Source organism: Perca fluviatilis, chromosome 24, assembly GCF_010015445.1.
Source record: "Perca fluviatilis chromosome 24, GENO_Pfluv_1.0, whole genome shotgun sequence".
NCBI classification, from domain to species: Eukaryota; Metazoa; Chordata; class Actinopteri; order Perciformes; family Percidae; genus Perca; species Perca fluviatilis.
Window position 1 is genome coordinate 8,148,130 of NC_053135.1, and position 13,684 is coordinate 8,161,813.

At 41.5% G+C, this 13,684-nt stretch overlaps 1 protein-coding gene and 1 long non-coding RNA gene across 4 annotated transcripts in view; one reads left to right on the top strand and one right to left on the bottom strand.

Moving 5' to 3' along the window:
* Nucleotides 1-4,555, top strand: part of LOC120554753 — a 117,707-nt gene extending 113,152 nt beyond the window's left edge. Inside the window, exon 3 of the long non-coding RNA XR_005638576.1 lies at nucleotides 3,976-4,555. This is a non-coding gene — a long non-coding RNA (uncharacterized LOC120554753). The remainder of the gene's footprint in view (nucleotides 1-3,975) is intronic.
* LOC120554750 (rho GTPase-activating protein 6-like) overlaps nucleotides 1-13,684 on the bottom strand; it is a 76,821-nt gene that overhangs the window by 24,790 nt on the left and 38,347 nt on the right. The gene's annotated exons all lie outside the window — the stretch shown is intronic.

Genomic DNA, 13,684 nt, shown 5'->3' on the forward strand with positions numbered 1-13,684 from the left:
TTCACAATGAGGTTAACTTGTCTATCAAGGAAAACCAGGGGGAGGTAGAGTAGAGTACAGCTGTATTTACAGTAACATGCTAGTAATCTGTCCTACTTTGCCTTGCAAACCATTGATTTGCTTGAAAAGGCGTGTTGGGAAACCTTCAAATAGCTTGGGACGGTCAAGGAGCAGGACCACAAAACAATGGATAACTTCCCTGTTTTCTCTCTACATCCTGCTTTATCTGCATTCTGCACTTTCATCCATATCCAAGGTTTCAAAATCCCCATTTTTATCCCTCCCAGTTTTACAGTTTCAGTTTGATGGAATATTGTCTTCGTAGTCAAGATGAGGCAAGTATTTTTTTTTTTACAGTGCGCGCACACAGCATGGTTATAATGGCTTGGTGATCTTTTTTTGCACTTGGCTGCTTCTACCCTCTGGTAGACGTTTTTCAGGCCGTATGCAGCCTAATAGGAAGTCGATATAGTTATGATTAAACATGAATTAAAGAAGTGGCAGGAAAGATACCACTTCTTATCCTTAAATTAAATCTTTAAGGATAAGAACACACATACACATTTCTGTATCCCTATCTATTACCTATTGTTCTTTCTCCTTGGCCAATATGTCCTCCAGCATTTCATCTCCCTTTTTTTGTTGGACAGACACACACAAATCAAGCCCTATTTTACTGTACAGTATACAAGTCTATAAATTCTCCTCCTTTGTCTCTATTACTAGACTAGCCAGCTGATCTAATGAAACTGGTTAATCATTACTAATCCTGTATGGAGAGTAGAGCACTTTAAGGGATTGTTTTGTGAGAGCAGATTTTAAAGGGCTGTGGGGATCATGTGCGTTTTAGCATAAATACGTGGAAAAATGCATTGCTTGCTCCACTTGAACTGAGACAAAAAATGATTGTGGCCTCTTGGCAGCAGTGGAGACGGTCTGAGCAATTGGTACTTGCAGTTCTTGACCTGCATGCATGTGTGTGTTTATGGTTGTCGTCTGTGTTATGGAGTGATTTGAAACTCAAATTAAGGTCACAACTCAGCAGTAGCCTAACCACTGCCAAAGAGAACTAGGCAGATGACAAATGCAGTCTTTCAACCACCAGAGGTGAGCATGATTTTAGTCAACACAACAGGCATTTCATTTAAAGCTGCTTTAAAATGTGTTTCTGTGATAGTAACCGGCTCCAGCAAATCAGGAAACAACATACTCCAAACTCTTTATACAGTGATGTAATGGCCGTGGATCATGCATTCATTTTTCTCTGGGTCCATCACAAGCAATATCAAATTCCTAAACCGATTGGATGGAGAAATTCATGCTACCCCACCTTCAACCCTTTCCAGATCCCACCATCCTCCATGCAGGCAGCCTGCAGGAGACCAGTGACAAAAATACGATCCCTCAATGGCTTCCCAACTGTGTGTATGTGCTGTGTCTAATGTCCTTACGTGTGGTTGCTGCATACTGAATGCATACTGTAAATGTTACCAAATGGGGTAACATTTGGGGCAAAATATACTATGTCTATCCTGGTAGAAGCTATTGATTGACTACCACAAGCTTTATTTTCATCAACTAATGCAGATTTTTATTTTTATTTTTTAACTATCATAAAAGAAACCAGCAAATATTGGAGATTTTTGCTTAAAAGGAGCTTAAAGGAATCAATCGATTTTCACTGATTGTCTAATCGTTTTGTCAATAATCGTTTCTGCTCCATATACAGTTATGAAATAGAATTGTTGAATTCAGAGTGCCTCCATTAACACAGATAGACATTCAATACATCGTCATGGGTTTGTGTGTGTGCACTTTATCAGTCAAAATGGTTGTGCAAGTAGCCCCATGGGAATTACTTTCCCATTAAACTCTTTGCAGTCTGAGCACTCTACTATGTCAGCACCGTGAGAACTGGCTCACACACACACACACAAACACACACACACGCATACATATATGCACAGGCTTCACAGAAACCACTCCCAGAACAATAATGTGCCACTCCATCAATCCTGGAATGTTAAAAAAAAAAAAAAGAGATTGAGAGATTACAACTGGCATTTGTGCCAGAAAAGCCGTACTGCATGGGGTCGGAGTGCGACTTATGCGGTGACTTGGCTTCTCTTATTCATCACAGAGCATAATCCAATCTCCCCCCCCCCCCCCCCCCATACCAATAACACCCACCTCCTAAACACCTTTTAAGTCACCAAGAACAGTCTGACAATCAAATGTCAAAATATTTCAATAACAAGCAAAAATGTATTTATGGACACGCCCGAACACAATATCAGTCACACAACAACCATACCAGTGACCCAGACAACTTTGTCCCATTATTTCCTGCTTTCCAGACAGACACATGACCGCTATGAAGCTGGAAAACTGAGGGGGAAGCCTTTTATTTTTATTTTTTTTAAAGTGTAACTTCCACAAAGACAAATAACTGAAGTTAGACTGTTTCCAAAGGTCTTAGGAGATGTCCCAAAGCACATAATAAATTCAAGAATGTATGGCAATTCATTTCTAATTCCAAGCAACAAGTGTCATTAATCTGTCATTTCAGAAACAGCTGCAGTCTTCTGAACATTTTTCACAGGAAGAGCTTGAAATCTTTCTCTGCTCGTCGAATTTCACGACAAACTTGATTTCACACAGTGTGGCTGTAGACGTTTCAGTTGCTCGGTAGTTTTTTTGCAACAACGGACTGAGCCTCCTACTTGCCTAAGAAGATTTCCTCACTGAAAACATCCATGCAAATAGACTTTGCATGTAGGATGAGTTGGCATTTTTTGAGGAAGTGGGGTTACAACTGCCATTTAAGATGAGACTTCTGACTGAACCATTTCAGAAGCACATTGCTGAACTGGTGTTTTTGCCTGTGTGGGTTTTCTTAGGGTGCTTCAGTTTCCAACTTAAGTCCAAAGACATGCAGGTTAGATTAATGGGCGACTCAGAGATAAACTGCCCACAGGTTTATCTGTGTCAATGTGTCACCCCGCCTCTCATCGCCCCATGACCCTCAACGATAAGCGAGTAAAAGCTAATGGAGGGATGGATTCTTAACTTGATAAATGCAGAAGTTCTACGGTTTCATCTTAACAGTTCTCATATTTTCTGCATCTATGTAGCTCCAGAAACCTTCTACAGATCAGAGTGTGAGTGCATTTACTCAACACCTCGGCCTTTATTTGTCATGGATTTAAGTGTGTGCAAAGATTATATGTTGATCCTATTAGGTGAATAGTTAGTTTATTTTTCAGCCCAGTGGCAATAGCATGAGCTGACAAAAGTACAGCACATTCCCTTGGTTATTTTCTCTCTGTGCTTCTTCCACCATATCTATTTAACACAGCAGGATCAGAGCAAGTCTCCATAAGACTCTTTAGCTTCCACATGGGTGCCAGACCCCCCTCCCAGTTAATCCTGTGAGGTAGTTAAAGAGCGGGGATTATAACCTGCTGGTCCGCGCTCCTCAGAATCCACATGATGTTGATAATGAAGATGACAGAGTTGAGACAGAGTCGTGGTCAATTTATGAGACACATGGCAGCGTTTACGCACAACTTAAATGCAGTGCGTGCGCACATACGAGCCACGCATGCAGTCGCACACATGTTCAGAAGATTGCACATGTATGCTACACTGGAGACAAAAAGGCTAAAAACTTGTGCACAGAAAAGTTGCACATTTCATAGACTCTGTAAAGATCACAAGCAGCTTGCATTCAGAAGATAACCGCCACAATGAAAGACGAATAAATAACTCTTGTGAGTTTGACAATGTGCTGCCGTCACTGTGTCTGGTCGAAGCTGACCTTCGGGAAAGCTGTCTTCTTGTTGCTGCTTTTCAATCTGTATCTTCTCTGTCTTTTCAGTGACACGGGTTTGATCAATGTTTTCTACTTTATTTTTGACCCCAAACCATTTAAGGGCCCCTTTCTTTTTTTTTTCTTTTTTCTTTTTCCCCCAGGGCTCTTCCTGCAGCAGGAGGTGGAGTCTGGACTGACTTTGTAGCTTCCGATGGAGATTGAGTCTTCCATGACTGGACTGGAATGTATGACGGGGGCTGAGACACAGATTTCAGCCCCTCGGGCTACTCATGTCTGAACAATTACAGAGCATGTTGTTTATGCTTCATACTTGTAAATGCATATCATGGGCTTGCATCTGGCCAAAGGCTTTTGACACACATCTTACATCTTATGCCTCTGTTTCTCCATGTCTTAATTCAATCTCCACTGAAAAGAACATATAGTTCATAGCTTCTTGCAGAAAATTGGCCCTTTTTTTTAATAAAACTTGGTAAAAACAAGGAGCGTTAAATATAATTGAGCCAATATGACCATAAATTGATGATACTCCGCTGAATCACAAAGTGATGTAAATCATTCCAAAAGGACAACACTGTATATGGGAGAAAACACTTCAAAAGCAATCAAATCAACATTGGCCTGGTTTCAGTCCAGGAAGTTTTAGCCAAGTGTGACTTCCTGGAGACCCACGCCACGCCCAAAACTGCCCAGCGATGCTTTGTTCTCTGTGGACAGTGGATGTGACACTGGATGGGTGTATGTGTGCGTGCATGTGTAACACAGGTCATAGTGGGGTCAGCTGGTCTATTATTGATTTCCTGACGGAAAGAGAATGAACACACAGCGCTCCAGTGCCGCTGGACCGCCCAACACAGCAACCAACCTTCAACTTACTGAGAAACGTGTGTGTGTGTGTGTGTGTGTGTGTGTGTGCGTGTGCGTGTGCCAGTAAAGAATGCTATTAAGTGTTAACAATAATGACAAGGTGGAAAACGCTTTAAACAGAGGCTGATACGTGCTAACGGGGTGTTTAATTAACATGTTAAACTACTTATCACCTTCCCACTGGCACTACTCCTTGAAAGCAATCACAACTCAAACAAAGTCTGTTTCTCACTGGGTCTGGTAAGTGTAGGTTTGATAGGTGGTGAGAGTTGAGAAACTAGATCCTCAAAGCATGTACCGCAAGGTAATCACCGCTGAAACATGATGACAACAAAGTTGTCCAAAGTTTGCTCCACAGTTCTTTGCTGACACTTGGACAAAGCGTGTGTGAAAGTAAATGCCTGGAATTATCCCTCAAAATGAGGTGGTTTGGAACAGTTAAGGGATGTATGCAAATGATTTATCTGGGGAGGGGGGCTGAATCTTATATTTACGTCTAGGTTCTAACTAGTAATTGTGATGTAGAAAATAAAGCCTCGATGCAAATACATGATTGGTGTCCTCTGTACCTGAACCTTTATGGTCCAAGGTTCACAAAAAACTATAAAAGTTTTTTTTATTTTTTTTGAAATCTAGAAAGACAAATATGAAATTAAATATAGTTCTGGGGCAAGACAAAAAACTAAAGACCCACCCCTGCTCTCCCAAAACAATTAGACAAACCCTTCTTTAAACTGTACTTGAAATTGGATTGTACATGGACTGGGATTGCCTCCACACGGCTCTCACCAGAGTTTGATTGACATTTAGAGTCTGGGCCAGGAATGCAGGCTGCACACGGCTAGCTCACATTCGCGATGTTCATCCGTCCCAACCGGGACAGATATCCATTTGAAGCCCAGCCCAGGAAACGCACAGTGGAGAGCAGCGACGAGTTGAGTGCCCTAACGGGTCATTTCCACCAACTGCTTAACTTCTGCGGATCCGCTCCGGAACGGCATCAGAGTCATTAGGTTTCCATTAAAGCAATGTGTGTATTTCCACTGACTGCATAACAGCTGCGTCTTGACTGCGTCCCAGCTCCGGCAGTCCGCAGCCCTCCGGAGCTGATACGCAGAGCCTCTGTTTTTGCCGGGCGCCGGAGAGCTCCGCAGCAATTCAGCACAATTCAAACATCCGGTTAATTTTCAAAATAAAATACACCGTGATCACGGCGGATCAAATTTCCCTGCACTACACCTTGAAAACACAACACTGTTGAGTTGTTTCCCCTCTATTCCTCTGGATGGAAACAAACTTGTTGTTGGTTTTGTGGTTCTATTCTACGTGAATTCGCGAGATCTCGTGGGTCCTCGTGACTACAGCTGTCAGTCATGGCCGCAGCCGTTACGCAACAAATCCGGACCCGGTGGGTACTGAAGGACGCCGGAGAATGGAGCTGACACGGAGCAGAGCCGATCCGCAGCCGTTCCGCAGTTGGTGGAATTTCGGTGTAACATGCACACGCAGCCGGACCGGCAACCAAAACAAAGAACATAGAAGCTCAGATTACAACACACACACAGGGTGAGTTTAACTTCATTCTTACTCCACTTTATCTTTACATAGCAAATACTTGTTTACTGCTATATTAATGTTCTGAATGTCAAGTACAGTCTGTTATTTCAAAACATCAATACTTTCAAGGAAATCTGGTGAAATGTTAGACATTGGGCTGAGGAACAAGTCCCTGGATGGCTATGAATCTGAATTAAAAATTATTTCTTAACTTTTTCTTAAGCAAGATGTTAGATCAGTTAGGCTGTTTTCCCTTGAGCTACTGCACTGACTTGAATAATAATTTAAAAAAAAATCTGGCACAGGAGAGTTATATTGACACAAACCATCTTAGTATTTCCAGGAACTCCTTTTCACAGTTTTCATAACAGCAGCAGAGTGGATTAGTTTGAAAAATAAACAATAACACATCAGATGTACCGGCCTTGTTAAAATATATTCAGAATAATATAAATCCATTAGTAAAACAAAAAAAACTAGTTGTAGACGCCAACTATAAGTCAACACACAAAGGACACTAATGATTCTGTTGAAACATTCCCATCTGTTTTGAGAAATAAACTAATACGGCCTCGTATGACCACTGCAGCCACTTAGATCAAACTAGAAACACCTGTCTGAAATGTTGACATGGGAAAGGACACACATAAAAGGAGATGCTGCTGACTTCCCTCAAGCCAGCATCATTTTGTCCTCCAAACTAAGTCCATCCTAATACCACCATACCATCTTCAGAGAGAGACAATGGCTGTCTTTCATAGCTTACGGTTCGCTTTAATGTTCAAGGAAGAATTTGTGACCTGCCTATTAAAAGCTTTTCTGCAAACAAAACGTGCAAAAATTCACTTGATCAATTATTATAACACAATAACTCTTATGTAACGAGGTGATGGCAGACGGCTGCATAAACGAGGGAAGATGCAGCCTTGCAGAAGTGAAACGCTGCAACCACAAACCCTGCGTGATGGATGGAGTTATTCATCCGCTCGTCCATCATTCAGCACGTGCAGGTCCGTTTCCTGTTTACACACGCTCATCATTTTACGATAAACGTCTACCAGCCAGATGGTGATAAAGCACCCTGAAGCTTTTTCATTCATTCGTCTTTTATCGCTTTTGCCTATGTATTTTTTTTATTTAAATTTGTAGTTATGTTTTTGGTTCAAGAAGCAAAATGCCACTCCCATCTTTTTTAACAAATGATGATAAATGATAAAAACAGTCCAATTTTGACTATACTCCCAGTGAAATAACAAACAGAACGGAAAGGAGAGAAAGAGTGGACAAATATTAATAGACTGTAATAGACTGAAAGGTAAATAGTGTGTGTGCCACGATGAAATGGGTGTGGGTGTATTTGCGCATGCACTGCCACAACAGTCTTGTTGGTCCACACATTCCAGTGGCAGCCTTAAAGAGCAGCTAATCCAGTCTTAGTCAAAGGCCTCTTCAACCTGGGTCACACTTCTAGAGTTAAATGCATGAGCACACACATTAAATGGGTTTGTCCTGTGTGCAAATATGTGCATACTGGGCAAATGAATGCACACACCCGCTGCAGGTATAAACAGTGCGTGGTGTCGCCAATGGACCAAATGTGTGTATCACAAAACATCTGTTATTCCTGGCATCATCTGTGTTATTCCTTGTTTGACTAAAAACATTTCCTTCATTCGGGCTCTTTGAGATGTCACCAGACTGGAATTTTGACTTCCACCTTGTTGTGTGTCAGCTCTTATCTGTCTGGGTTTGATTCTATCTGTCCATCTGTCTCCATTGGTCTGTCTGTATGCTTTGCAAGCTAAATCACTAATGATCAGTGGAGCGAGCATTTTCGGGCTGCTCACGTACGCAGCTAATCTCTGACAGGCAGTGATGGTCATCATGACTGACTGACTGAGAATCAAAGTTACATATGCTAATTTCCCCCTTGAGGCTTCATACAGTGCAACCAGAAGTAGGAAGTGGAGCCGCGTTGCAAACAAAATATAATGGCTTTATTTAGACAAAGGTTTGACGACATTTTCACTTCTTTCCAAAGGGAAAAGTGATTACAGCTTGTATATGTTTGGTTCATAATGATTACAATGTAACTTGCCTATTTTTAAACCATTCCATCCATTTCCATTCCAAAAAAATATAATTATCAGGGGGATTTAAGAACTTGTTATTCACCATTTCCTTGCTGGAACATTTCCCTCTTCATGAAAACCAAGCTAGGAAAACAAAGCTTTGCATTTTGGTCACAACAACTGTTCTAGGCATTCTTCATTATGTCGATTCCGTCCACCAAGGAAAAGAGTAGTGACGTACATTATCATCGGGAAAAGGTGTATGGATCTTTCCAATTTTGTTTGCACTTCTTTCCGAAGCATTGGCCATTGGTTTTATTTCTGTAATTGTACAGAAAACGGAAAAAGGAAAATGCTATTTCAGCAAATTAGCTGTAGAGAACTGAAGTAAAACCGCAACTTCCAGTTTGTTACCAAAAGTAAGGAAAAGCTCATTCTACTTTCAAAATAATGCAAATTACTAAGAATCCATCCCTGGAACATAAGCTTTTCTACAGTATGTTGTGCAGTTCATCCTATTGGTCATTTGACAGGGATGGCGCTGCAACAATGCAACATCCAGTTTATTTAATGTCTCATGAATTATTTATTTGATACAAATACATCCACTGTGAGCACTTGCGGGCATACTTTGCCTCGTGCCCTTTGACCTGATGCAGTAAACCACGTGACCTGATGCTTTTTTGACTCGTTGACCCTTTGTGAAACTTTCCTGGAAATTCCTAACCCCTATTATATGGGATGGCTAAATGTAATTTGCTGCAGTCCCAAGACTGCAAGCATTGCTAGTCCTCATTAGACTGCTATGCGATGCCAGTACGCGGATACAAAAATGTGTGGCCGTGAGATGTATTCTGCTGAGATTTAACAGGTTTGGCTCGTTTTGGCATAGCTGTGTTGCTAAGGTCAGCCGGAGAGCAACAGCTGTCCAAGGTTTGAAATAAGAGCAGAGATTTTCTCCACTGGACAGCACAATTTGTTCTCATTATTTAGCATCTACTTCTGTTTTGTGTGCATGACTCATGTGCGTCTGTGTGGCTGTGCAAACATCAGGGTGTGTGAAGTAATGGATTACAAAACTCTTCATACCCAGGATGGGAGACTTGATTAGTTCTGTCTTGATTCCAGTTCATTACGCCAGTTTGCAGTGAATCAGGAAGAACACTCTGTTGCAGTTATTTAAAATTCCCAAACTATGATGTAATACTTCTGCACTTGACACAGCAGCATGGCGATTGACATCATGCCCTCAAAGGCTTTTACACACACAGCCAGGAAATATGTCTGACCTTTTCTTGAACCTACTGAACAACTCCCTTAACTTTCCCCCGAAGAAAGAAACACCACTGGATGAAGTAATGAAGAAACGAGGGCAAGAGCTTCAGCTCTAAATCAAACTCCTTGAAACTTCACATATTTTGCTCGGGCCGAGAGAAAGACTCCTGCCTCTGGTAACACATCTCCCTCGGCAAACAGTAGATCAGATCTTGCCAGAACTTTCTCTTCTGCGTTTCCTCCGCTCTGTTTTCCCCTCAGCCTTCGACCATCTCCATAAAAAGACAAGTCTTGGGGAGGACGGACTTCTCTTTCGCTGTTGATAATAAAACAAGTGCCTTCCCCCGACGGGGTCTAGAAAGAAAAACGCATGATGGACGGCGTTGTCCTGACGAGCCAGAAGTGACGGCTGTGGAACGTGGAGAGGCAGCTTTAGACTTTGCCTTTTTCTGCCATACTGGAACTGGGCTACACATGCCAGGTTAATGAATGTGTGTCACAAAACATGGCATGCAAGGTTAACAAAGCCCTACGTGCATTATGAAATGTATTCAGTATCTGTGCATTCCCATAAAGTGCACTCCTGCAAACAAAATATCTACACTCCGGCTAAGTTCTCCCTCTGGGTCAGAGTGTGCTTAGCAAAACTTGTGATCAATGTAAATAAACTCGCTGTGCTGATGACTAAGAAGCCGCATTGGATGGGTGAAGCCATCCGCCCACATATGCACGATCAAAGCTGTTCATTACAGACACTAGAGCATCCAAGGATGGACATTCATGACATTTCTCTTTTTTGATTTTTTTTGAACGCTTCAAAACAATGATTTATTCATGAATCCATTCTGTAAAAAAACGTCTTTCTATTTGCCATATGACTTAACCTTTGTCTGCCAGAGCTGTTTGTACTGGGAGTGGCAGAGGAGTACAACAAACACACATACTGCGTTAGAACAAGGTCATACATCAGCAGGTAAGGAGAACGAATAAAAAATGTTTGCTCTCAGCATTGAGTCAGAGAGGAAAAGCAGGGTGAGGGGATTTGAAGTTTCTGAAAACAATGGAAGTCCAATGTCATGAGAAGCGGAGAATAATTGAAGACAGGCGAGGAGGGGTGGGGGCATTTGTCTAAACAGGTAGCTGCACTCTGGCTGACAAGGGTCCCTGGATGGCTAGAGGAAGACAGAGCATTCTCTGTTTGGTCAGTGATGAGCGACGGAATCCAAAAGACAAAGAGAGACAGAGGAACAGATGATAGTGCAGGAGGGTAATTAATCATTTCATCAATACTTCCTTTGTGTTGTTCTCTGTCTGCCTTCTAATCACAGCAGGGGCACGTCTCTAAATCCAGTCTGAGCTAATTGAAAAATCAATCGCAAATGTTTTAACACTGAGATCCCCTTGAACTGTTTCACCTGTAAATGCACGGTCCGCAAAAGGATGCAACAAAGCCTACTTGTACAAGTTGTAACGGTTTGCCAACACTTGAAAGCACAAAACAGGTGAAAAGGGTTTCAGGACAAAGACAATCATTATTTGACTATTGGCAAAAGCATCAGAGCTGGCTGGCTCCACTCCAGGATGAGCTCGCTTACATCAAACTCCTTGTGTTCCAAAGCTTCCTTGTTCGTTCATTTCTGTTATCATTATGTGACTTCCAGACAGCATTTTACTAGGCGCTGCACATGACTCACGACTCAACTTCAGTCAAGACCCCTAATCAGTTAGAGAAAAGCATTGTTGCAATTGTAAAATGTGTCCATTTGGATAAACTGACTGTGATAGTACATGATTTAGATCTGTTGCCTGACCTAACGTGATGAATCATAATATGTTTAGTAGCGAAATAATGCTGCTGAAGCTATCTACTGGGCTGAACAAACAGTTTAGTTGATCAAATGATAGAGACAAGATTGATTAATTTGTTCAATCGATTCAATTTCATGTTGCTGTGTGCCCAGACAAACTTGTCTGTTGTTATTTGGTACTGTTAGAAACACTTTGAAAGTTGCTTTCAATGTTATTTAACAGATAATGAATACATGTGCATTCACTGGTGTCCTGCTCCACTGCCTCCAAAGAAAAGTGCAAAAAATGCAAATGCTCGTTCCTTAAAGTGATGGTTCGGAGTAATTCACCCTAGGGTCCTTTGCACCATGACCTCGAAGACACCCAGAAGCTTTTTTCACCTGGGTCGAACATTGGGAGAGTTAGCTAGAGTAGCGTTATCAGCTGAATAGCTTAGCGGAGGGGCTAATGGATCCACGTTTGTATCTTGTAAGTTACCCCACTAATAATGCCCGAAATGATACCAAACGTCTACAAGTAGTACAAATAGGTTATGCTCTCATAAAACGATGGATTGGAAAGTTTGTAAGTACACCAGAAGTTTATGAACACTTCCCTGCTCTCTTCTGCTCTCTGTTGCTGCTGCTGCTACCTGCAGTTAGACGAGTGCTTAGGGCCGTCTACAAATTACTCAACCGAGTAAGAGTAAGTAAGTAAGTAAGAGTTACAACAAAAATATTTATTCAATGATTAAATAAGGTAATGTCTCCAAACTTACCTCAATTATTACTTGTCTCCTGCTAGTTATACTACAGCACTTACTTAAAAAAAAAAAAAAGTTAAATTAATAAATATTTTTGTTGCATCTCTTTTCGGTGTTGTAATTTGTAGACGTCCCTAAGCACTCGTCTTAAGCAGCAACAACAACAGCAGAGAGCAGAAGCCAGCAGGCAAGTGTTATTTACATAAACTTCTGGTGTACTTACAAACTTTCCAATCCATCGTTTTATGAAAGGAAAACCTATTTGTACTACTTGTAGACGTTTGGTATCATTTCGGGCATTATTAGTGGGGTAATTTACGAGATACAAACGTGGGTCCGTTAGCCCCTGCGCTAAGCTATTCAGCGGATAACGCTACTCTACGCTAACTCTCCCAATGTTAGACCCAGGTGAAAAAAGCTTCTGGGGGGGTGTTTGGCTCGAGGTCATGGTGCAAAGGACCCTAGGGTGAAATTAATCCGAACCATCACTTTAACAGACATCTGCACGGATTGAATACATTTTTCTTTCTTTCTGATAAACCATTATATTAGGAATGATTTGCTCCTCTTTTCATCACCTTAGCATGTGATGGATCGTGCTTACATTGGCTAAAGAAGTTGCCCGTGTATCATTCTTATAATCCTCGTAATATTGGAAAACATAACTCCTTCCAAGATGAGAGCTGAGTGATCCATCTAGAGTGTTATGTTATCCCTGCTGGTATTCCATTAGTACAATGCTTTGACGCCATAAGCAAAATACATAACCTGTCACTACAAGTGGAACAAATGCACAGCCGCCCCCGAGAGGGGATTAAACGTTTAAGCACTGGCAACCACGAGGTGCTGTTACGCATCTCTCGCACTTTCTTTTTGGCTCTGTCTCGCCGTCTTCTCCATCGCTGTGTGTCTCCAGTCTGCTATCCTAGAATCTGAAATATTTATCTGCCCTGGCAGGAATGACGAAAAGCCTGCATTTGTTTAATCATCGGCGGACGAAGAGTGGCTTCAAGGGGCATAATCCTCCATTAACATAAATGCACTTTTCTTTGGAACTGCTTTTTTTGTCGGATTTTAACTGCATTCTTCAACCAAATTCAACTAAGTGTTGAGGATTAATGAGACCGCAATAAGCAGCCTGGCTGAATGTGTGCCGCGCTGTCAGGACATAACTCTTATGCTTTTACCTGCTGTTTTTTGTTATAATGTGGTGGTTTAAGGTTTCCTGAGGAAATATTTCATATATTTCAATCAATAGATGCTGCTCAAATGAATTTCTAACCTTATAAAGCATCCAAAAAATATATTACCATCCATGACTTCTGTTAATACGCATTTTCCAATGCAAACTATATTGGCTTTTACAGTTATGGCAAAGACGAAGTGCACACTCCAGACTTAATTTGCTAGATAACAAGATTTGTACTGCTTGCCCATGAAATGTAGAGCATCAACAGAAACTTTTCAGACTTCAGCAGCCCACGTACTCCTAGTGTGTCCTCACATAACAATCTGCTGAAAGAGCTG